The sequence below is a fragment of the Sebastes umbrosus genome, chromosome 22, assembly GCF_015220745.1.
Source record: "Sebastes umbrosus isolate fSebUmb1 chromosome 22, fSebUmb1.pri, whole genome shotgun sequence".
NCBI classification, from domain to species: Eukaryota; Metazoa; Chordata; class Actinopteri; order Perciformes; family Sebastidae; genus Sebastes; species Sebastes umbrosus.
Genome location: NC_051290.1, coordinates 5642086 through 5665631, shown reverse-complemented (window position 1 = coordinate 5665631; position 23546 = coordinate 5642086). Strand labels below are relative to the sequence as shown.

Below are 23546 nucleotides of genomic sequence, written 5' to 3'. Positions count from 1 at the left end.
CTGACATCCTGCTGGGATCCGCGGGGTCACTGCGCTCATCATGTGGATAGACAGAAGACTACTGTATCCTGTCAGTACAACTGTATTTTATTAAAACACATCTTATCTATAGGCTACATATCTACTATCAGACTGGGCACAGGGAGTGCATTATTATCATACTGTCGGTGATGTGTCAGTGTTTTTGTTCCATTGCTCGCTCTCCTCGCTCTCATCCACGGCTCTGAAGCCCTGCTGTTTCCTGGCAAAGGTGGCGGTGTTGGTGGCACGAAGGTCCGCTGGTACAATAACCTTTTATTTTTATGTAAATAAAATAATAAGTAATAAGATATTACCACTGATATTACGTCACAACATCTGCTGTATTAGCCGTGTGTTTACTACGTGTTTATTTGCATATAGAGCGGGGAAGTGAGATCGGATCACAAGTGGCCACTCAAGACGCATGTGGAGACGCATTCTAACGCCAGGTGTGAACAGACGTACTTAGAGCTGTACACTTGTGATCTGATCACTCAGGATGCCTGTTAATGCCAGGTCTGAACAGCGTCTAATTTCAAAGAACACATTCAAAGAGAGACATCAACTCACAAGCTTTTGTCATGTATAGGTTTGTGTGTAGACTGGTACACTGGGGATATATACTGTATGTATAAGCTAGTACTTTCTTCTTTTCCACCCTCTGTCACTCTCATAACCAGATTTGTCCAGTCAAGAGTCACTTATTCATACTTTTCTTCCTCCCCCTCCACAAAAGTTGCCATTATTTCCAGAGTGTTGGAACCACCCTGTTGTGTACCAGCAGCCTTTTCTGAATTAAATTATGCCATGAAATGCTACTGACTGCAAAGCTAAGAGTACCTGCTGGCCAGGTGACACTGTGAGAGATTGCATTTGGGCAAAACCCGACGAAAAAGTCCATCTCCCGCCCGCCCGTCCCCCAGCCGACAGCCGGCTCCGAGAAAATAAAAGCACTCACCCCCGCTTCCATCCGGCTGCTAAGCCAAAAGGTTGAAGAAAATGGTTGCTGTCACATTTTTCTTCCTCGTGAAGAAATGTATTCCTCACTAGAAAGACTTCCCAGTTCTTTTGTATCGGTGTGTCTTCATCAATTATGTTCGGGGGCGAGAGGGGCGTGTGTGGCTACTACTAGTAATACTTGAGTGTCAACACATCAGCATTTGTTTGGTCGAACAAATAGCCGTATCGTTTTGTTTGAAATAACTGCAGGCACATCCCCTTGTGACATATTTTTGGAAATAATATGAATATGGGTAAGTGCACGCTGGTCGGCTTTGAGTCTGTTACCAATTAAGTGTTAATAATTAGGTTGAAAATAATTTGAATATGCTGCAAATAGCTTTTTATATTTATTTTAGGGCTGTCAAATTTGACGTGATAATAACGCGTTCGTTTAAACGCCACTAATTTCTTTAACGCATTAACGCAGCTTGCGATTTTTAGGTTGTAGCGGACTCAATTTTGAAGCTAGAGTGAAGATACTGGCATCATATGAAACTAGAAAACCTAAGGAATCCATCGGTACCAACCATGCCATACTAGCTTGTCGCGAAGGAGGTTAAATAACGCTCTAAACTTACGCAAAATGTTGGCGAGGAAAAACTGGTATGGCCATTTTCAAAGGGGTCCCTTGACCTCTGACCACAAGATATGTGAATGAAAATCAAATCTCCCTTCAAGGTACATTTTAAAATGATAAAAAAATGTACAATTAGTTTGCGATTAATTATGGACAATCATGCGATTACATATTTTATCCGACTGAAAGCCGTAGTTTATTTATCATAGGCTACCAGGTAGAGTGCATTCAGTTCACTGTGGCTGACCAATCAGTTAGTTGAAGAGTAGGTGATCAAGTTTTTCTTCCAGCCCTAGTATGCCTGTGTGTGTTTCCCCATCATTTAAGCTTGTCTAAGGCCCAACCCCTCTGAATACCACGCTGTCGTACAAACTCACTCCCACCGCCTGAGTCTCTCTCTCAGTCCAAAGCAAACCCGTTCTTCACTCTGATGCATTCAGCAGGTGACCATTTGTTTTGACTGTCTTGTTTGGGGCCTGGCCTTTATTTGTGGACCCGACATTCATTTAGCGGGCCGACAATTATGTATGAAGGGCTGTTGGTGGCGCCGAGGCAGTGCGGAGAGAAATGGTCTGGTAAAATTGAGATCAATAGGCTGGCGAGATGAATGAGAGTGACCAATAAAAGAAAGGAAACGGGGAATAGAGCTATTCTCTCCTCATCCTCCCCTCAATCTCATAATGGGAAAATAGTAACACTTGAGTGAGCGTGTTTTGCCACAGAGGACCTCCCTCTGCTCCACTGTAAGATTATATTCTTTTGGGATTCATGTAGGGTTGAATGGAGAATGTATTTTTCTCTTCCTTTTTGTTTCTCTCTCTTCAATCTCGTATCCCTTTGTTTTCTTTTTGTCCTCTTCTGCTATCACCGTCTTGTTCTCTAAGCTTGATTTATTTCTTCTATTTCTTAGCTTTGCTTTGATTCTTTTGTTATTGTTCTGTTATTTTGACTCACCACCTTTTGGGCTTTTCATGTTTAAATTGCAATGGTAGAAGGTAGCCACTTAAGTACAATTTTGAGATATTGATTATTTCGATTTTCTAATTTATACTTCTACTTCACTACATCTCAGAGGTAAATATTGTACTTTTTAATGCACTACATTTATTTGATAGCTTTGGTTACTTTTGCGGATTCATATTAATAAGTCCTATTTATTGAACCCTTGGTGAAATTTACAATATATAAATTAGAGCTCTCGAAGTTAATGTGATAAGAATGTGTTAACGCAAATTAATTTTAACGCCACGAATTTCTTTAACCCATTAACGCAACTTACAATTTTTAATTAACCTCTTAAAAATCCGACAGGCCGCTGTCTTTCAGAGGTCATATAGGGATCAGTTTTAAAGCTAGAATGAAGATACTGGTATACTATGAAACTAGAATACCTAATGAATCCATTGGTACCAATAGTAATAAATAACGCTCCAAACTAATGCTTCATTTTGGTGAGGACATTTTCAAAGGGGTCCCTGCAGCTGTTGTTGCGTGTTGGGCTTGAGTTTGCCATGTTATGATTTGAGCATATTGTTTTATGTTAAATGCAGTACCTGTGAGGGTTTCTGGACAATATTTGTCATTGTTTTGTGTTGTTAACTGATTTCCAATAATACATATATACATACATTTTCATAAAGCAGCATATTTTTCCACTCCCATGTTGATAAGAGTATTACATACTTGACAAATCTCCCTTTAAGGTACATTTTGAGCATATAAAAAATGTGGTCAAATGTGATCAATCATGAGATTGATCGCGAATAAATATTTTAATCGTTTGACAGCCCTGATGTAAATTAAAAAAATAAACCCCACCTTTACTAGCTGCAACATTACAGTGATGAACACACTAATGCATCAATAATTATGATACAATATGTAGAATATATATTATTTTGAAACGGGCCATTCTGCAGAATTAGTATTTTTACTTTCGCTACGTATATTTTGATGCTAATACTTAAGTATTAGTAGTTTTACTTGAGTAAAAGATGAATGTTAATTTGGCTACCTTTTAAAAAAAAAAAAAAATAAATAAATAAAAAAAAAAACATGTGGTTTGATTTGACCTTCAAATTTTCACAACACATCAGTTCATGTGTTTTCTTCGATCAATGGAAGTGAAGGTACATGCCATCAGTCCCCTATGATTGCTGGCTTTTGATGGATGCATTTAACCTCTATCTCAGTGGAGAATCAGAGCAAACCGAAGCATTTCTATCAGTCTAGAAAATCGTGCAGTGATGAAAAGTCAGTCGAACAATGCCTTAAACCCAAGTCCAAGCCTTTTGTAAGTAAACACTAGAAATGTCCTTCAGCAAGACTCAGAGGTTGCTGCACTGTAGCTGATTCTGACCTTTGACCTTCCTGTGGATGAGCAAGAGACACAGGAACATATCACAACTTCACCGAACGTTAACGTCACACAACTGAACACTGATTGAGTGCTTTCTTGTCCTGTATAAAAACAACCTTTATTATCACACTGTTTTGTTGAATATCTCGATTCTGATTGGTCAATCACGGCGTTCTGCGGTCTGTTATTTCTTTATAGCAGACCGTTGCTATGTATAACAGACCGTTTGCTATGGGCGCAGTTCTGATGTCGGACTCTGTTGGACCGTTTTTGTGTCAAATTTTTGATTTCCTCAGTAATTAGCCGTGTGATAAGCGAGATAATGTACAGCTAACGGGTCATTGTTGTGAAATAAACCCCTTCAGGGTGATGCGAGACCCCTCCGCTTTCTCTCCGTGGTGCGGCGTCTGGGTTTATTTCACAACAATGACCCGCTAGCTGTAAATTATCCTCTACTCACTTGGTGTAAAATGTAAGATGAAGACATTTCAGTACATTCCAGTTTGAAATGTGTTTACTTTCATATTGCAGCACACACAGAGAGGCGAGCGTTCCGGTAATAATTATTCTGGTGAGTTTCTGCTGCTCTCGACATCTCGCTCTGAAAAATGAGTCTGTACTGGATTCAAACCCGAGATGACAAAATTACAAAGTCAACACTTCAGCAAACTATACAACGAGGCATTTCTTCATTTATCACAGCCGGGGCCACTGCCAGGACCCGCACGCCACTGATTAAATGAAAATGTCCTGCTTAAGTTTCTTTGGCTAGCTTTTTTTTTTTTTTTTTGGCATTGATTAAAACTTTTCACGAAAAAAAAAAAAAAAAAAATGTTTGATTAATATTTGCTGCCCTGCGACTGTGAACATCCCAGCTCTAACTCTCTGTCTACTCCGTCGTGAACCGGTGCGACCTCGGTCTGTTTTAAAAGTTCATATCGGGCTCTAATTAGCATGATTTTAAATCTGCTTTGTGGAGAAGCCAAACCCTGGGGTTAGGGTTGCTCGCTATATAAAACCTCGCCGTGTGCAGACTAGTTTATGATAAACAAAACAGACATCACTGAGAAAAACAAATAGTGGAACTGTCCCTTTTACAACATCCCAGCTGACAGGGGTCCCCTGCTTTTTTTCTCCCCACTGTCAGTGTGGCCTAACAGCGATGATGAGTTGTTATCAGAAACACCATAAATGTGTGCAGCAGCTGCCATAAAGCCTCACTCCTTACAGGTCTTATTTATTTATCTGTCGCCTCTCCAATCCTCCGAGGGCCGCAGAGGAGGAGCTTTTAATGCCACAGACCTTCAGCGCTCACTTACTGGGCTGGCTCGGGCCTTCTTGCTTTCTCAGCATCATTTGAAGGGGGGGAGGACAGTGGCTAGAGGGAGATGAGGGTCAAGCAGCGCAAAGAGAGGAAGAAATAGATACATAAGGATAGGAAACGAGAGAGAGAGTGAGGAAGAGGAGGGACATCTCCAGAGCTGAGGCGTCAAAGCAGCAGGCTGTTTCAGTGGAAGGAGACATGGCCTAGATACTTCACTGTTAATGACTGTTCAGCCAGGACAGGCTTTTCATTTTGTCAACTCAGCCAGTGTCATCTATAAAGTGTTATGCACACCACATGGCCTTTCAGCCCTGTGGGGTGGGGTGGTCTGCAGGGACAGCACCTCTGTTGATTGTCAGCGCACCAAGGCTACACCAAGGTTAGCTATGGATTTCACACATAAACCAGAGTCTTCACATTATGTCTCTAACATATTATATACTTGTTGTGATACAGCGTCAGCTAAGATGTCCAGCACCCCCAGAGCTTTTGGCTTTGAATGTAAGACATGTCCCTAACAAGTCAGCAAACTCAAACCCTCGATTCGGTGCATGATCTCACCAAACTAAACTACTACTCATTCAGAATATGTCTAACAGTGCAGGTTCAACGTCTTTTCAAAATAAAACTACTTAGTTAGGTTTAGGAATAGATTGACTTGGTTAGGTTTAGGCAACAACATTACTTAGTTAGCTTTACGAAAATATCAACTTGGTTAGGCTTACACAACAAAACTACTTAGTAAGCTTTAGGAAAAGATCAGGATTTGGGTTTAATTAACTCCGGAAGTGCCGTAACTTAAGTACGGAAGTGATAAAATAAATCAACGTTGACTTCTGGTTTCACACGGGACACGAACACCGGTCTCCTGGGCGAAAGTCCAGTGTTTTTTAGGAAGCGAGATGGCTCAAGTTTCAGGTTTAGTTTATTTAAAGAGCACATTTAAATACAACAGAAGTTGAGCAAAGTGCTGTACAGTGGTAAAACAACAATACATCATGTAAGAAGGCTCACACCTCAGCTACTTCCATCATCCGGATGAAGATGCGGAAAAAGTGCCATGAGTTGCTAGATTTACTAGCCTGACATGGCGTTTTACTTGCCCCAGGCAAGTCTTATTGCTTTGGATAATTAGATGACCAAATGTTCATTCATCCTCTGCTATGTTCTTTGGACTCACTCTAACTCTGTCTTTGGCACCACTTCTATTTGAAATTCAGACCATGAGTCCTTGTATCAACAGGTCAGGCAGCTTTATTTTCTGGATGGTTTGAGTCATCAGTCCTGCAAAATGAACATGTAGAAAAACAAGTGGTGTACCAATCCAGGTGCCACAGGTGGCCACTAGACTTGTACTCAAGATTGGGACTTGATTTCTTCAGGTTTCACCAGGAAACTAGAACAAAGACCACTATTTGTTTTCATGGCTTGACAGTTGGCAATGAATGAAACCGATCCAATCCCCCAGAACCTCTTCTGTCCTCCTTTTGCTCCGTCTTCTTTTGCTGACTTGAGACAGACAAATAAACATGCTTACACCTGTGGAGAGTATATCCACAGCACTCTGTAATAGATTGAGTATCTGTGTGTGTGTGTGTGTGTACATGTCAGTGAGTGAAAGACGGTGTTTGTGCATGTGCAGGGCCCAGATTAAGCTGTCACACAGGCTGTGAGTGGTCCCAGACAGGCTGATCAATGTGGGGCCAGCTTGCAGATAATGAAGTGGTTAGGTCTCCCCTGATGCCTTTAATTGAACAAGTGTCGCCGGCTCGGCCCATCTGGACAGAAAGCATCCTGGGAATTGGGTGTTTTCATGTGGACCGCGGTCTGAGCGGCTGCTGAGGAACTCTGGATCCTCGTGACCCTGCGAGCAGCTCAGGAGACGGTAAAGGGGGTAACATGTGGGAGGACAGACTAGCAGCATTAATCTTTTAGCTTAATGTGCAGACTCTACTGTAAATGTAAGCCTGTTTGTGCACGAGTGTGTGCTCCTTCTCAAAGGAATTACACTGTGCACCGTGATACTAAACACTCGTTTCTCAGTTCAGTGAGGCTTTCATCACAACTCGCCTGCTTTGTGTCGGGTGATCTCACACGGGGTCTCATTTTGTAGTTTTTCATCTAAGTAATCAATATTTTTAGCCAGTGTGATCCTGTTTTTGGTGTGTTTGCCCCGTCCATATCTCCAGTGTAGGTGGATCGTACTGCTGGCTGCAAAGTCAGTCCAGCCACCGCCTCTTCAATTGGAAGCTTCTCCAGTCAGCGAGTAGAAGGAAGTCTCTGAACGTGCAGTTGCGTTAGAAAATAGAGCAGTGTGTGAAAGCACATTTTATTTACATCCTGGAGGACCAAAGGCATAACCGTAAACTGCCTGAGGGTATTGCTTCTGCATGCGGGGAGAATTTATTACAATCGAGGAATTCTCTTCTTTTTTTTTTGGCGTGTATGTGTTTTACTGTTAAATTCTTTACCGATGTCAAAGGTCCTATTGTGAAATCCGCAGGCACTAGAGAGTGCAAGCTGAACGATTCGACGCCTTAAGCGAGTGGCCCCGTTGAATAAGATAAGGTCAGAACTCCACTCCTGATTTAGAGGATACAGAGCAGCTCCCATCTGGACACTGACAAAAGCAGCCTCTCTCTCTCTCTCTCTCTCTCTCTCTCTAAGCCAAGTCAATGGAGAGACCTTCTACCTGCCTCGTTCGCTGTTCCTCCTCCCCCTCAGACAGAGCCCCTATACACTATTCATAAACTTGGGCAGAGGGTTGTCTGACCTTTTTGCTGAAATGTTAGGGCAAATTAGTTGTCAGAGTAGTGGACGTGGCAGCCATGCTAAGGCTTATAGCTCCTGTCCCACACACCTCCACCTTCCTTCCTTTTTTCCACCTTTTCACATAGTACCTGCCCTTTCTGCTGCTGTAGTGTTATACCCCTATCACCCCGAGGGCTCGACCGGGGCTGAACTAGAGTTGATTGTGTGTCTGAGAGGGTTAGCCCGAGTTGACCGGCTTGGCTTCGCCACCCAGGTCGAGAGGTTGGTCAGAACAGGGTTGATTTCAATGTGAACGGCATGCACCAGGGTGTCTAACAACCGGGGCGGGACTAGGCTTGTCGCGGCAGTCGGTGTTACCGGTGATACACGGTGGTTGGGCACACCGATAACATTACGTACCCGTAATGTTGTTTTTGAAAGGCTAAACGCCAACAAATATGGATGAAGTATAATATTCCGTTAGATAAAAGCATGTTGTGAATTGTGGAGATGATTACATCTATTTTTTTCCGATAAATTTTGACTTTTGGACTTTTGGACAACGCTCTGGAGCTTTTGGATATGTTTGGATCACACGAGTCTGAAAAGACCAGACACACATCCACCAACGGTGAAGATCAAAGTAAACGCGCTACACATATTGACCGTCATCTTTTCTTGTAAATTGTCCGGTGTAATCGGTAACAACGGTGTTGTCACAAGTTTATTAACCGGTGGGAAAACTTCCTCACCCTCACATCCCTAACAGTCACCGTATCATAAAAGGAACATTTTCCCGGGTTGGCTGGCTTGGTTTGAATTGACAAAAGAAGGGTTGAACCTGGGTCAGATAACCCTGGTCCGACCCTGGTCATTGGTGTGAAAGAGGTATTAGTCTCACCACCGCCATGACATTTCTGCAGGTTCACAGAGTTCAGCACAACGACTCAAGTAAAAGTGAGAAAACGGGCGATCCAGAAAAAAACCAACCGTGTGGTCCATTCCTGCTGAAAGCTTTCCTCCCAGGTAAACTGCAGGTCAGTCCTTTCAAACCGCAATGAATAAAAAAAAAAAATCTCCACAGCAGTCAGCCGCGCATCCTTTGTGAATCACCGCCCTAATTCAGTCTATACATCACACATCCTTGAATTACTATCAACCACTTTTACCCTGAATACAGAGCAGCTTATAATGAGCCCAAATGCAAGCAGCACCCTTTTAAAGCAGAGTAAACAGTGAGCTCTCTGAGCCGCTGGCCCCCAGACTCTACGCATATTCATTACCTTACGTAATGGCTTTTTAAAATAAACACCACCGCATTCAGCGAGCATTAGTTACTCCTGCATAGTAATTAGCTACTCCAGACCGCTTTTTTGTATATGTGTGTTACTGCTGGTGGACTTTCTCGTAACATCAAACGAGAGCGAAACTTTGTGGTAACTCAGGAACAAGCCACACATTTATGTTTCCAAAAGACTAGAACTATGAGTTGATTTGTACAATATCACACTGTGTTTTTTTTTTTATAATGCTGGATTTTATTGCCTTGATAGTCGACTGGAGGGTTGAGGATAGTAATGGAGGAGCTCTGTTACTCGTCGGCTTTTAGCAGCTTTGCATACTGCACGAGGTAGACGCATATTTGATCCATCAGCCCAGATACACTCAGAGTTTTCTCTCCATGTTTACTTGTGATCGAAATACCCCTCATTTCCACTATTCCCTTCTACTTGCCAATTTGTCCTCCATCTGAACTTGATCTTATCTTGTGGTTCAGGGCTTAAACTCATCCCCTCTCCCTATAGGCCCCTTGCCTCAACTTTCTGACCTTAGCCTGACACTGATCCCGCCTTTTGAAGACAAGCGAAGATCAAGTGCGGATCAAGGGGGTTAGTCTCTCTGGTGATACAGGTTTTTTTCCTTCCCCCGTCTGTGGTTTGTGTTTGTCTGTTCTCCGCGGGTCGATGAGTCCTGCATGCTAAACTCGTGCAGTAATTGGGTGTGTGCCTGTTTGCAGCCGGCTCCAGCTCATCATTCAGCTTGAGAGGAAATCTATGGCAGGGTGATAAACATATTGCTAAGTAAGGGGGATTGTAGGCCTGTGAGTGTCATTGCACCGAGCACAGTGTACACAGGATGACAGCGCTGCACGTGGACTAATGCACACGCACACCTGTCATCTGAGGTCAGCTTTTTCACCACCGTGGCAACACGTATCAGCAGTATGCACGGGTAAAAACTAGGGGTGGGAAAGAGTGCACTCCTAGTTTCTAAAGTAAACGTCCTTAGAAGTGTATGATTTAACTTTTTTCCATAGTCTAAAAAAGTTAACAAAAATCATAATATTGAATCGCAATACTTAATACAATCTTAATACATATTGAATCGGTACCCGGGTATCATGATAGTATCAAGTCGGGAGATAGGTGTATCGTCCCAGCCCTATAAAGACAGCCCTACTTACATCCGACATGTGCTGATACGCCAGTTACTGTCCTCACACACTCACACGATTGCCGTGAAACCATACTTTACTGTTTAAAGAGTGTCCATATCCAGCTCCGAGTTGCTCAGCTTAAACACAATCATCTCTCCTCACCAGCGAGGCAGGCAGACCCGCCAGTGTTTACCAATCAGTTACAGTCGCCATATCACATCCCGCCTGCCCTTGCCGTTTACTGAAGGCCATGATTAAGTGCCATGATTGAAAGCATCAACATCCATTTTCATCCATATTTGATGAGTGAACGTCTCCCTCCTATTACACACAACAGGAGGAAGCTGTAATCAACATCCGCACACACTGTGAATAATTATTTACCCAGATAATGGCTGTGTTTATGCAAGCGCAGAAAAAGGTTGATTTTTTTTTTTCCCCTCTGTGTATTTTTTTTTTATTTCTATGATAAAGAGAACTCTGATTAGGTAATAGCATGGCTGATTTCCTGTTGTTTGTATTATTTGGTTTGTTCAGGCTGCCTCCTGATCTCTCAACTAATGTTATTAGCCCCCTTCACAGCAAAAAGAAACCTCTGTCATCTCCAGGACAGCAGCACCAGAATAAACTTATCAACCAAGAAACCCGTCATGCTGTCATTTGACCGTGCTAATGATACGACATAATAACCGAGCAAGTGTCTATTATGCGCTCTGCTCACACGTAGACTCAACAGACGGGTAGATCACGGCCGCACTGAGCTGTGTTTTGCTCAATTTCAGAGTCACCCTGTAAACCTTAGATTTTTATGAGCTAGACCCCATTTCTGCAGGGCAGCGCCACATTAAAGAGAATGTGGATCCACAAATGAGGTCAGCAGAGCGGGCTGTTACATTAAGGGCATAGGAATCACCGTGTCTGGCTCCTACCTATTGCAAATGGCACGTAAAGATTAGCATATAGAAATTGAGACTGATTATTAGAAATGGTACATCAGGACGGGGTCACATTGATACGCTAACATGCACTCACTTTCCAGTTTATTTGTTACACTTAGCTGAAAGTAATGCAGTCTAATATAAGAGTTCTGCTATAAATACTCTCTTCATGAAGATTGTAATATGCATTGCTTAAGGCTGTCAAAACGTGATAACGCACATTTGTTTGAACGCCACAAATTTCTTTAATGCATTAACACAACTTTCCATTTTTAGGTTGTAGTAGGCTCACTATAAAACCTAAGGAATCCTTTGGTACCAACCATGTCATACTAGCTTGTCACAAAGGAGGTTAAATAACGCTCCAAAGGTATGCTAAATTTTGGCGAGGAAAAACTTGCATGTCCATTTTCAAAGGGGTCCCTTGACCTCTGACCTCAAGATATGTGGATGAAAATGGGTTCTCTGGGTACCCACGAGTCTCCCCTTTACAGACATGCCCACTTTATGATAATCACATGCAGTTTGGGGCAAGTCATAGTCAAGTCAGCACACTGACACACTGACAGCTGTTGTTGCCTGTTGGGCTGCAGTTTGCCATGTTATGATTTGAGCATATTTTTTATGCTAAATGCAGTACCTGTGAGGGTTTCTGGACAATATCTGTCATTGTTTTGTGTTGTTAATTGATTTCCAATAATAGATATATACATATGTTTGAATAAAGCAAGCATATTTGTCCACTCCCATGTTGATAAGAGTATTAAATACTCGACAAATCTCCCTTTAAGGTACATTTTGAACAGATAGAAATTGTGCAATTAATTTGCGATTAAATATTTTAATTGATTGACAGCCCTAGTATTGCATTATACAGAGAGGTGTTTCAGTTAATCAGCCTACCCTCATTGATATAATTGAAGTGGACAAAATAATAGAAACAACCTCCACTATAAACTATACGTTTCAAAAGCAGGACTATTATATGAGATTACAAGTTTTTTTGGCCCCAATTTGAGTCCTTTAATACGTGGTACATGCCGATACAGAGTCTGATCCAATACTTGGATATTTCTTTCTTTCTTTTTTCAATGATTAAATATGTATCTGGCACATTAAAATAACAGGAGCAGCCTTCTGACTTTGGCACACCCTATTTTTCACAAGCTAATTAATCCAAATACTGAAAGTCCCGGTTCAAACTATTGAATTAATCAGCTTAAATTATTGATACGTTAAGTATAAAAGTTTAACTCTTTCGACTCTTGAAATCACCATTGAGCGATCAGCTAGAGAAGATGTATCACTCTGTTGGAGTTATTGAAACTACAGAAAAACCTGCGATTGTACAGCAGTCCCAGAGTGAGGATTCTTCCCTCTCTAATGAGTACAGACATCAGCTGGCAGAGAGCACAACAGCCAACCTAAATTTCTGGCCCGCCATCAAGTTAATCACAGAATTAACATCAATTAGCAACAGCTAATACAAGCTGCTGCTGGAGACGTTTGTCATTTCAAATGGCAACTTTGCCTCTTAGCGCCGGCTAACAATGAGAAGCTAGTGCGAATGTTTTGCACACTGCTACTCTTTACCAATGAGAGCGTTAGAGTCACAGCTCAACAAATCAACTGGGAATTATTTTAATTAAATTTATTAATTCACTCATTTATGTAATGTTTTCTTTTATTGTTTTCTTTCTTTCTTTTTTCCCCTTTCTACTTTTCTTGTCCATTATGGATATGTGGAAGGGGGTGAGGGTGTTTGTATTGATTGTATTGTATCTGTTGTTGTGGAAAAATGGAAAATCTCAATAAAAATAGTGTTTAAAAGAAAACAAAAGTAAAAGGAGAACACACTGCAACACTAGCAGGCTGAGGTGGACACAACATAGTAGAGAACAAGCTGCGTTCACACTACGAGCGACACAGCAACAGGCTGCAAGTCATTTTCAATGGATGCCGGTGACCTGGCTGCGTGACGGGCGTGATGCGCTAAAAATCAAAGTTGAGCTGGCCTCGACTGTTTTCAGCGCTCCAATGACGTGACATAGCGTCAACCAATCATATGTTTTTGTTTCACCATGTTCCGTTAGTGTCTAGCACATGCCCAGTGCTATTTAACAACATAATACGGCAACAAGCGCTTGAGCAACACCTCAACGACGTCAATGTAGCTGGCCATGCTGGCCGTTTTGTCGCTCGTTGTGTAAACATAGCATTACTATTGGAAAACTTTAAGCCAAGTTCAAATCCTCCCAATTCATTCAGCTCTATTAGTCTTTCTGTACCTCATCTTCAACCAGAAGCGCTCCATTGTTATGACAATGTGACCCCCAAAAACAACCGTCATAAATATCACATGGTATTTTAAAGACGCATTTCATAATTTTTTTTTTTTTTTTACACAATCACACCCCCACCACATATGGCACACTATTTTTGCTCTTTCCCTTATTCTCTCATACTTCTGTCATTGCCTGCCACTATGTAGTGGGCACAATGACAGCCTGACTGATGCAGGTCTAACCAACATGCGACAGGCAGACACATGCCCACTCTGGGCCTCTCGCCCTCCGGGCCCTCATCTGGCCAGCCTGTTTTCATTTCCAGCAGCCGGGCAGGTGGATAAAATGAATGATCACAGTTGAGTTTTTTTCTATGTGTGGGACTGATGGTTGGTTAGAAACGCGCTCCCTCAACCAGCCCCTTGAAACCTCCTCGACATCGACATCTCTCTCTGTCGGCAGAAACAAAGAACCACAGAGTCAAACAAGGAAGCCGTGTCATGCTTCATCATGCTACTGTGTGTCAGCAAACAATAAACCTGTGTTTGGGTTGAAATCCACAATGCTTCAAACCCTGTAGTTTAGGAGAAAGGAACAGTATTTGGACTCTTGATTGCAGCAGGACAATCAATCTTTATTACATGGAAATTTGATTTCTTCAAGTCCATATTCTTCCCCCATAAGAGAGAGATGTAAAGAGTGAAATCACTGTTGAGTATATTCGTACATCGGTTTCCCAAACAATCAAAACACTAAATTGAATACGCACAAACCCATGTGGTAAATGTAGCCCGTCTGAAACGTGCCCTTTTGACGTTTACAGCCATTGACGCAGATTTGCTATACTCTGCTGAGCAGCGTGGATAAAAGTGGGAGCTCTTTTTTTATGCATATTGCAATCTGTCTAGCTCCAGCAGGAAGGAAGCAAAAACAAGAGGGTAAAAAAACAACAAAGCGACAGGTGGAGTTTTAATGCTGAGACAATGCTGTCCTGACTGTGAACTTTTTCTCTCCCAGCTGTTTGGGTGAGTTTTTAGTCGTGCATAAACCGGCATCACAAGTATACGTTGGCGGGAGCTCTTGCTCTGATTAATTAGCCTGGAAGTCGTGGCTACAGCTTCTGATCCATTCAGCTGTTATTTCACCAAATTCATATTGACCCTCGTTCCCTCTAGCATCGATCCCAGTTTTAAAAGGTACAGGACGGACTCTTTGTACTCTGCTTAAAGGTGTTGTTGCCATTGCACACTGCTGTCCTTCCATTTCACTCGACACTAGGTCATTTCTGTAATGTGCAATGAAAGGGAATGCAGTAACAGTATTCAATGCTCATGCACCACGTAATATTTCTTTAGGCAGTTTTTCTTAAGCAGGATTGCTGCTTGCAGCTTTCTCGAGAACCGCTCATCCAAACAACTTCAAACTCGACCTGCCATGACATAGTTGCTTCCCCTAGCAACCGTGTCTGTTGTTGGGTTGGGCGATATGTTCAACTTTTATGATGCCTATAAAGTCCAATGTCTTTTGATAATGAGTGGTGTTCATTCGTGGAGATTATCTTGCTGAACAAAACGTATAAGTATCTTAACCTTTGTTTGCCACAGAGCATATTTTCTGCAATAATACAAAACCCAATGGAACAATCCCATTGGCTTTTTGTCAAAGGAAACAAGGTGATGTTAACTTCATGGTTCCCTTGACAAAAGTACGTCATCCCTGGAGCGCTCTTTGTTCCTGTAGCAAGAGATGGAGAGCGAGCTGTACGCAGCATGCTGTTTTGTCAGTTAATAGAGGTCGATTGGATGAACGGTTGTCAAGAAAACTGAAAGACAGGCATACATATAAACAGAGACTCCTTCTTTTTTAGGCAGATAGTCATGTTTGCTATGTTAAGGTAAAGTCTAAGAGGCAGCTGTTGACAGAGCAGGACGTGTAGCCTCAACATTAACAGAAATTAATTGGGATTTTTACACAACTGTATCAGAAGGCAGCAGACGGCCACACTAGCCATTAGTCCACCAAGCAATCCCGAAGACCCTGTAGAGACCAATTTACCTGCAATTTACTGCCACAACAATTTTAATAGGAGACCGAGGACACCTAGAATGGCATATCTTGTTATTGCTATTTCCCTGCTTAATTATTGTCACCATTTGGGGGCCCCAACAGTACTGTCCTCTTTGCCCCTGTTTTTTTTCAGACTTAACCCTACAATAACCCTGTGTTATTAGCAGCCATTAGTGTTCTCCATAGTGAACTGTACACTTCACATCCACAGCCGCTAAACTCATATCAAGACTGCTTTCCCTCGGCAGCACAGATTAGCACATCTAAGGAGCCGAATCTCCAAAGTAGCAGGTGTTTATCCCCCTTCATAAAGCAAGTCTACTAGATGCGACTCAACTCTTCTTCTTCTCGTGGAAGAATGTTGTGAAATATACAAGCAGCTCAGTTCGGCAGCCGAGACGCTGTGTCGAACCGTATTAATGAGCTATTTTATACGAGCGAGTGTTACATTACAGCAGGTTCTTTTTGGGTCCTTTGAAATGCTTGTGAGTGAAGCACCTTGTTTGTACTCATGTCTCTCATCGTGGGCTGTCGTGGGTGAAAGGATCACATAAATAACAAGCATGAATTTCAGATGCCTCATTCCTATTGTAGTCTTTCGCCGGACCCACTGTCTGTTTGAGAGCAGCATGTCTACAACTACTGTTGGCAGAATGCATAAAGTACGCCAGGGCCCGAGCTTATAGGGTCATTAGCCTCTCTGTCTCTGTCAGTGAGTAGATTTGTTCCTGTATTGGAGCTGTTTCACACAGTGTTTTGACTTTCAGACATCCAAAGAGCTCTGCGCTGCCCCCACATTAAATCTGCAGCTGCTTTTATATGACCCGAGCTGCCGAACCCTCGAAAAGAAAGTCCGTCTTTTGAATTATGAAGCAGCCAGGTGTACGCTTGTGGGAGGGGGTGGTATCATTATGGTAGACCTTGTTTTTTTTCGCTCCGGTGTGAACGCTCTCATTCGCTGTCCCGGCCAAATAAACACACAAACATGCAGATATGTAATTCAACATGAGTTGGCATGGGATTTGCTCAAGCACACACATAGATCCGGCTGCATACAACAAAGCTATTATGCAGCCTAGATGCTTGCAGTGGCATGTTCTTTGCTTGCAGCATTTAAAGCTGTTTTTTTTTTCCAGTTCAAAGATAGGATGGAGTAAACTTCAGTTGCCCTGCACCTCTCACTCCACCCTGCAATCTCCACACAACCTTTAACTCTCTATCTCACTTGTATTTTTGTCCCTTGTCTTCCTTTTACACAAACAACGACAACAGACACATATTCTAACGACCCTCATTCTAGTCCTTTATAGTATTCTTTTCAGGCTGTATAGAACCACTGAAGCTTTTCCTTCTGTACGTTAACAGAGACTCAGTTAATAACACTCTTCACTACATAAGCAGTCACTTTGTTCACATAAATCCGGTGGTACACATACAGTATAAATGTATAAGTGTTTGCCTGGCTGCTGGCTCAACACTGGTGAAAAGGAATCAAAAGGCCAAGGACTTGCATTATAGTGAATTAACACTCAGAACTGTATTGTATCTGTACTATTCCAACTCAATCTCATGGAAAGGTGTATAAATGCAGATTGTCATGAGGATGTATTTTAGGCTTTTTGCGTGTTATTTGTATGCCGCGCAACAAAACCACGGCAACGTCCGCAGTTTTAAACAACAAAACCACCTGGTTAGATTTAGGAGAAACATCATGGTTGGGCTTAAAATAAGTACTTCAACTAAGTAAAATACGTACGCAAACAACATAACATAACTACGGAAAACACGTCAATAAAAAACACGTCACTAACGTAACTAAAATAACACCGTGCCGTGGACACCGTGCGGCTCCAAGTGGATAACCTCTGGTTCTGAAAAATGAAGCCAATGCGGAGTTGCCATGAACTTGGTGGGGTTGCACACCGCACCATGCCAGTACTTAGTATCGTAGCGACAGGGACAGTCCACATCTCCCATCATACCTGCCTAGTCCCGAGTGCTGGACTGAGCAATTGTGATTTTTGTGTTGGTTTATAGTAGTTAGTAGTAGTAGTAGTATAGTTTTAACCTTTAGTGAGGTGGCTGTTACATTTCTTGAGCTCAGCTGTATTTGTCTTGGGAGTCAACAGGTCTGTCCTCTGTGTTGACATTGTTAAGAGATTCTATCTCGCTAGTAACGCTACAGGTCACAATGTTGCGCTCTGCTGCGGAAACTAAGAAATAGTAATGAGCTATCCAAACAGTGTTATTGAATTATGTTCATTTATAAAGAGTGTTCGTATCTGTGCAAATTGGAGAACATGTTTGCCGATACGATATATCTGTGATTGCGAGGCCGATATCGTCAATAGGTATTTCAGTCGGTACCCTTAAAAGTACTGACTTCAGTACCCAACCCTGCAGTTTTTGGTCACATGGCTCTCACTGGAAATGGAGACAGTTGCATGTGGAAGTAGCTGATATATGCCCTGAAACAGGATTTGCCATCTGCAGTGTCTCATATACATTCAAGTAGGTGTTTACCCCTTCAACCAGGCAGCCCCAACCCCCGAGTGCGGTAAACAGCGGAGGTGGTTGACGTCAGAGAAAGGGGGAAGCCGTAAGAAGATAAGAGGCGTTTGAGGTTGGAGAGGGAGACGGCAGGGTACAAGAAATCACAACTCTGCCTCCTTGCCTATTCATCCAGAGCTCTGCATGGAAACCCCATTGGTGTTTTTAATAAAAAGAGGCATCACTCAAAACTAGGCGCTGACACATTCCACCTCCTTTCTACGTGTTCAGTTTTTTTTTTGTGGTCCCTACTTGCACCATTTCCTCTTTTCTCCTGCATCTCTACCTTCCCTTTCTCTCTCTACATGAAATGACATCAGACACCTAATGAATATTTCATGACACTTCTTTACCCCTGTGCAAATAATGGATGCTATAAAAATCATAAATACATCTCTCTTCATCCTGGTGCTGGAGCTGTCTGTCTATATATGTGTGTGTGTGTGTTTTCCTGCTGGAGAAGTACCTACAGTATATTCATGCCGAGAAGTAGGTACTTATACTCCTGCCATCAAGGGCGTTGTTTGGGGAGAGATTCATGCATAGAGCAGCACAGTTCAGTGGCTTCATATCAGGTCAAGACTTACACATTGAGACATGTATTCTGGGTTTCTTTGCTTCTTTTCCGCTCTTTGTTTGTCCCAGAAGTCAAATTCTGGATGGCCCCAAGCTCACTACATGGAGAAATAATTGGTTGATATGCGCAGTGACAGAAATACAGCTCTTGTAGACAGATATAATTCACTTGATGTAGCCGGAGGATCCATAATGCATAAAAAATAAAATATAACTCACAGTAAAACGCACTATGAATCTGGTGTAACTCTGATAAGGGGTTATTAGTAGCTACACTGTTGTGTAGCTATAGTTTCAAGAATTCATATCCTAGAGGTGTTTTATTGTTTGGGTTATATTGCTTACTATTTCACGCTCTTATACTCTAATATACCAATGATGAGCTTAAAATGTGCTTTAGTCCATATGCAAGATTTACAAAGCTCCACAAACCCCAACCAAGCTTTAAATAGCATTTTTTTATTGATCACTATAACTTGCAACAAACTGCATAAGCATTCAGTTGCACTCCACTTGATTTTCAATATATTGCATTCCCCATATTGTGGCCCCGAGGCATTTTGTGCTCTTTGTATTTGTACACTAAATCACGGAAGCATAGCCCCGGCTCAAAAATAAATGTCAATTCACTTGCCTGACTTTTATCTAGAAGGGGAAGGAATCATCTTGGTGAATTTCTTTTATGTTTACGAGGTATTTGGTGCAGCCGTTCTGCTCATCAAATATCCAGGAAATTGGGCTCGGATGTGACTCATCAGAAAACGAAGGTTTTAGTTCCCAAATTAGCTTGGCTTTATTCAAGGGTGATGCTGGCCAGCTTGAAGTTTTCCTTTCGCTTCATTTCCCTTTATCTCTATTGAAGGCAAAGCAAGAGATGCAGACAATTATTATAGATGACTTCGCAAAGATCCTTATTTAAAAATGCTTTTATCTTTGGTCCATTGTTCTCCGGCGTGACAATAGCTCTCTTTAAGTGTGCTATTCTGTTGTTTTATTGTCTCCGTGCATTACGGTGAACTTTGATTTGCTCCGAAAGGAAGAAGTGGTTTCTCAAGATTTCCCCAGCTGCAGTGAAGTGTGTGGTGTAAGAGCAAGTCAGAACTCAGACGCTATTACAGGCCATTCAGTGGCATTTAAAATGATCTGGCTTTGTGTGTTCAATGCCAATGAATTGATGACTACCATGGCTCTCAGACCACTTCTGATGGTAGTGTAGTCCGGTCTGACCCGGGGAGAATAAAGACGTTCAGTATGTTTTCATTGCACTTGAGTATCCTAGTCAGAGAAACCAGGTTATGTACTGTAGGTAATCAGAGGACATATAACATGCACTGCAGTAACCTTTTTTTGGAACCAATGCTTTCTAGCAGGGTTTGAAATCAACCTTTTTCACTGCTTATCACTGTGATAGGCTTTTCTTTCAAGATTTTTTTTTTGCCACTTAGAAATTGTATCTGCCATTTTTTTTAAATCTGCGCTAAATGAAAAAACTAAATTTCAATGTTCAATATATTTTACACAAAAACAAAACAAACATGCATGGAAAAATGATTGCATTTTTATTTAAATATTTGCTTGGATTAAAATAAATCTTGCCATTAGTAGTTTTATTATATATTATAAGCTGCTTAGAGCTAGTGTTAGGAAGTTCAACAGGTCATAATTCCCTCTCTATAATCTATTTTATGTTACGATACGATACGATACACTTTGTTGTACCTTTGGGGAATTTTGTCTTGGACTGCACACCATCAGCAGCATCATAATCAGCATCGATAAATAGAAACATCAAAAACAAACAACGATCCACATGTAAACAGAGAAACACACAACAATGCAAACAACATATTTTGCACATTACCCACATTGCACAAGATCTGCATAAAACAGCATAAATAACAGATAAAAATGAGAATAAGAAAGTCATGATGCTATTGCACAACCCTACAGCCTCAAGAAACATTATTTAAAATTTTAAATTTTGATCGAGGTGGGCACAAACAAGTTTTTAAAACGGTTCAGGTTGCATTTTTGCATTGCAACCTGAAAATTGACTGCACTGACGTGAAAACATCTCCTTCAAACAACTGGATTTATTCTAGTTTCTCGCCAGAAACAACATTTTACGAGGTTACATTTGAAAATATCATGATAACGTTAAACTTTACCTTCGTCCAATACTAATTTTTACTTGAAAGCTTGAACGCACCATAATGTGGAAGATATGTCAATGTTAGGATCTCTGTTATCTATCCCACCGGCTTCTAACAGGTAACGTTACTAACTTTCCTCCTGTTGATTCAAACACAATTTGTTGTTCACAGTGTGAAGTCTTTTTATGCTCTTGCATACATATAAATGGCCTACTTGAAACACGTTTAACCGTATTCATCGCCAAGAAATCTTCATTCTCCGGGAGAAATCATGCTGGGGAAATCAGCGTTCTCTAATCTCCCAACACAATTATAGGTAACAAGTTTACCGTGATTGTACACAAGATCTCGTCCTTCTCGTCAACGTAGTTCAGAAGTGGTTTTAAGTGCCGATTTGAAGTCTGCGCTGCGGTAATGTCATTTTGACCAAATAACAGCAAGTAAATCAGTCTGCCAAAGCAGTGCTTGTCATCTGGTAAATTCTGGTATAAAGACTGACTAGGATTAACCTTTCACAGTGTTAATAGATTGAGCATTGATTGACTTAATTATTTTGACAGGTCATTATAAACCTTTTCATTGCCATTCTGTTGCTATGAAAAGGCCATTCTTACTTCCTGTGAGCTGCTGCATTAACAAACATTGCACCAGAAAACACAAAAGGGGGCTCATTTAGCAAGTGCACGTTGTCAAGTTTGAAAAGGTCTATAGAAGAATACATTTATATTGATTGGAGTCAATGTCAGAACGATGTTAATGTAACAGACAAACAGAACTGCATATTTAATGCAGGTAAAATAACGTCATATTTCAGTGAGTACAGATAGACGTCTGTGAACTACATTAGCAGGTAGACATCACGCTGTCCATTCAAAGACCTGACAGATAATGTAATGCCCACTCTTTTAAAAGAAACGACACCATTTATTTTGATGTTTTAAGACAATCCATCTATCGGTTCGGCCGTGCACAGGTCCCTGCCTCTGTTTGCAGTAAAGTACTTTCATTGTTTGAAGATGAATGTTTTATTAAGTACCATTTTCTCAGATACAGAAACACATTTCTCAAAGAAATGGACACTTTATTCTATTACGGCATTTATTCCAAGTGTCTCTCTATTTCCTCCTCTCACACTGCCAATCAATAGCTAATGGACACTAATACAAAGAACAGAGCAAATCTCACACACCATGAGTGCCCAATCAGCCCGTGCTTTTCAAATCAAATTCACTTCAGTCATTGCTGATGGAGGTCTGTGGCCTGATTGTGGCAATTATTGCCCCATGTTACCCTACCTTACCTCGTATATGTTGGAGACGCCCTTATGTGCACAAACCTATAGATCACAATCAAATTATAAGGAACGTAGTCTCTGGAAAGCCCACGTATTTAATTTGATTTAAAAGATGTGATTATTCGTTGCGCGGCTGCAATCAGCCCACACTCCGTCTCTGAATGGAGGAACCACCTCCTTAGCAAATGAATTCATTGCATTCTCTATCGTGTCTTTAAAGCATTTATTGTCGAAGTGGCTTCCTCTAAAGTCTGAAAGAGTAAGAGACACCCACGGTGTCTGCACCACTTCTGATTGACTCCTATTTTCCAAGCCGACACATGCAGCGCCGCATCTTTTTTGATTGCTGGCAAACGCAGAAACTCATCCATATTCGTGTCCGTTGTTCAACAGCTTTCCAGCGTGAATGCATCTACATTTAATTTTTTTTATATTTCATTAATGACACATCGTATACAATGAGGCCAGACATTTCTTTCTGGATGCGCCCACGCGTAGCAGCCTTGACGTTTAACCCAGATTTCTTTGATTATCTAGCGGAAAATCTTTGATGCAGCACTGAGAGAGGGAAGAATAGCGCAAGGCAGGAGAGGTTTCCGCCAGAGAGAAACAGGTGAGGACTCTCCTTAACCGCTCGCTATGAAGGCCATAGAGACAGAGATGAGGATGAGCCTTTATAGGAGAGGTGGTATTTGTTTTGCAGGGTGAGCTGCTACCCACAGCAGGGTAAAAAACACCCCCACGCCTCGAGAAAGATCAGGCCAACTTGGCAATCTGACACACACCGGGCCACTGTGAGGTCCTTACCGTGGGATTTATTCTGCCTTTGCTGTATAAACAGTTTCTTATCTTATCGCTTCCCTGTCGGCTGCAGGCCTGCCCTGACAGCGTGGAGCTTGAGAGGAGCCATCGTTAGGGAAAACTATGCTATGTTCACACAGCAGCTAAAAGTGTCCCACCACTGATTTTGTTATCCTCCCCCCGTGTGACACCGACAGTATGTTTTGGGAATCAATGTGAAGTGCAAAAAGTTGGACCACAAGGGTGCAGTTTGTACAACAAAATAAAACACAAAGCAATGCTACTTAAAGTGCACTTGATGCCCCGATCACATCTGTGTGAAACGTATAAATCTGTCATAGATTAAAGGACCAGTGTGTAACAATTAGGGCTTTCTATTGGCAGAAATGGAATATAATATTAATTGGGCCG

At 41.7% G+C, this 23546-nt stretch overlaps 1 protein-coding gene across 14 annotated transcripts in view; it reads left to right on the top strand.

Annotated features, from left to right (window-relative positions):
- Positions 1-23546, top strand: part of nrxn2b (neurexin 2b) — a 794249-nt gene that overhangs the window by 153359 nt on the left and 617344 nt on the right. The gene's annotated exons all lie outside the window — the stretch shown is intronic.